The sequence below is a fragment of the Hyaena hyaena genome, unplaced genomic scaffold (assembly GCF_003009895.1).
Source record: "Hyaena hyaena isolate Hyena2069 unplaced genomic scaffold, ASM300989v1 scaffold_1192, whole genome shotgun sequence".
Classification (NCBI taxonomy): Eukaryota; Metazoa; Chordata; class Mammalia; order Carnivora; family Hyaenidae; genus Hyaena; species Hyaena hyaena.
Genome location: NW_024081828.1, coordinates 183,317 through 186,389, shown reverse-complemented (window position 1 = coordinate 186,389; position 3,073 = coordinate 183,317).

Genomic DNA, 3,073 nt, shown 5'->3' with positions numbered 1-3,073 from the left:
CACTACAGAGCTAAGGGAAAAGACTTTCAATCCCAGTGTTCCAAGTTAAATCTAGAAGGTGCTTAACTCTGACAACTTAAATTACAGAGAAATATAGTATTTAATTGAGGTTCATGATTTGTTAAGCACACAGAGACAAAGTTAATTGCCTTGCTTCCAATAAGGACTTTTAATGTAATTACCCTTTGAGTTGGTAAAGAGTCCAATAACCAAGTGTCTGTGGCTATCCGACACTCATCTTCGACCACCTGGACACAATCACTGACGCAATAATATAACTTTACAGGTGAAAGCTTTCTCTTTCAATTAAGGGATGTTAACCTAAGACATTCTGACGGTGAACAAAAAAATGTCAACAGTAAATTCTTTTAACATTGTACAATATTGGCAATAAATCGCTGAGACTTTTCAGGTCCAAAAGATCACTTGTAATACCAGCCTTAGGATGATTTCTCCAACAAAGAAAAGATCCTGACTGATGAAAAATGACAAATAGTAACAATGAAATCTGATAATGTGGTTCCTAAAACTCGGGGGTCAGTTTTCCTCATGGGTCTATGTTCACAGACATCCTAAAATCTATTAAACAATGTAGGAAAGTGGAGCACGGGCAAACTTGCATGGGAAGCTGCTGGCAAAATAGCCTAATAAAGAAAAGACAATAGTTAATTTATTTCTACATTAAATATATATTATAATTATGTGTTGATATATTTATATTGATATATACTAATATATCAATATTTATATATTATTTATGTTATAATGAAGCTCCCCATAAAATACATAAAATAATGTATGCACATGAGATAATGATACTATGACTTATATCAAAGAATAGAGGAAGAACCACATTCATTACTTTGAATGCATATAAAAATGTACAGTATTTTTCAACTACCAAGTTAGTAAACATTTTTTTTTTAAATGTAAAACTCAATGTTGTCAAATGTGCTATGGTCAAGATATTCTTTTTTTAAAATTTTTTAATGTTTATTTATTTTTGAGAGAGAAGGAGAGACAGAGTGTGAGCAGGGGAGGGGCAGAAAGAGGGGGAGACACAGAATCTGAAGCAGGTTCCAGGCCCTGAGCTGTCAGCACAGAGCCCGACGTGGGGCTCAAACCCACAAACTTTGAGATCATGACCTGAGCCGAAGTCGGACGCTTAACCGACTGAGCCACCCAGGCGCCCCTTTGGTCAAGATACTCTAAAATAAGCTGCTGAGGTAAACTCAGACAGTTTTTCTAAAAATCAGTTTATGACTGCAGATTAAGAGCCTTAAGTAGAGAATATCAGTTCTAGCAACATATTCCACAAAAGTGGTCAGAATTTGCTGATGTGGTCCCAAGGTGTTTGGTGTTATAAACAATTGTAAGAAGTGAGAAAAAGCTAATGTCTGATTGTGAAGAAACTAAATATGTGGAAAGCATTTTTTTCAAAACTATTCAAATAGCTCAATAAATCTAACTTAAAAATAAACTATTAAATGACAATGAAAATGCTCAAAGAAATCATAAAAGCAGAATAAGAATGTATTTATACTTTCGTTTGTATTCTGTAAATATCATATGTGCCTTTACCTCTATGATCCTATTAATTTATATGCGCAATGCACATAGGATTGGAAATAAATACATAAATAATAATAATGGTGGTCATCTTTTGACGATTTTTTCAGTCACTTTTGTTTTCTTTCTGATATTTTTAGGTTTTCCCAATTTCCTTGCCATGCCCACATACTACTCAGTCATAAATAAAAATGTTCTCTCTACAGAGAAGGAAAACAAAATCAATGCTGTGTGACTCGGTGCATATCTTTCGTTAGAAAAAAATCAATGTTAACAGACATTTGAGTTTAAGTAACTAACCTATGAGTTTATCAAAGCATTTCTTTGGTAATTATCAGGAGCAAATCACATTCTGACTTTGGAAATTTAATGTTGTAAGAAGACGCTAGTATACAAAGACAATAAAACCTTGCTCTGCGAGCATAATTTGTTTTGGAAACATCCTTGTAACCCAAAGCACTTATGTATCAAAGTGAATTCCCCCATAATAAATAGTGGAACTCAGAAGATTTGTTCCACAACCCAAAAATATTCATATAAAAGCAATAACGCTGTACTATAATACAAAATGATTAAAAATACAAAACATAAAGAAGAATAAATTACAGTGTACTTCGCAAACCTTCACGGCTGGCGCGAGGCCGAGAGGACGGCCGCGGGCCCGACGGCGGCACCAGGCTGAGGGCCGGCACCGAGGCGGCGCGCGGTGCCCGTACGTGGGCAGCAGGCGGCCTCACGCGCAGGCAGCGCCACCCCGAAGGCAGCGAAGCCTTCCGAGACCCCCTCTTGCGTGGAAACGCAAAGGTCTGTCCACAGGTGCTCTGGAGTGACACAAACGCACTAGTGCCAGTTGTGGGCACCTTACAACGCTCTGAACAATCCCCGATTCCTGCCCACGCGGGGGGGACCTCTGGCTCACTTGTGGCCGTGGGACACTGGGCATCACATACTACTCCTGGTGCAAGACCTCGCTGATTTGTCGAGTCCCGCTGACGACAGTCTCGGGGTGCGGGGCGGGCTGCTCAGGGGGCTTGGCTGCAGGACAGGGCCCCGGGAAGGGGGGACAAGGGGCGGCCTGCGGGGCCTTGGGGGCAGGTCCCCTCTGCCGGCGGGCCGAGCCCACCGCGTGCGGGACTGAGGCGGAGAAGTGACCGGGAGACGCAGGGACGGGGAGCCGCGGCCCACGGCTGTGGTCAGACTCAGGGCAGGGGGAGTGGGGCTGCGGCGTCGCCCCCTACGCAGCTGCGCTTCCCCCTCGGGTCCCGACGGGCAGCGCGCGGGGCGGGAAGCAGAGGCCCCGCCCCCGACGCGGCGTCAGAGCAGCCGCAAGCCCCGCCCCCGCCGCGCGCCTCTGCACCTGTGTCTTCCGCTCGACGCCTCACGCGCCGACGCCCTTTATCGGGTCTCCGCGGCTGCGGGAGGGGGGTGAGTGCGCGGCTGGGGAGGGTGAGGCTTAGGGGGCGGGGGACCTGGGGGGGGGAGGCGGGGGGGGCGGGCGCCGCCG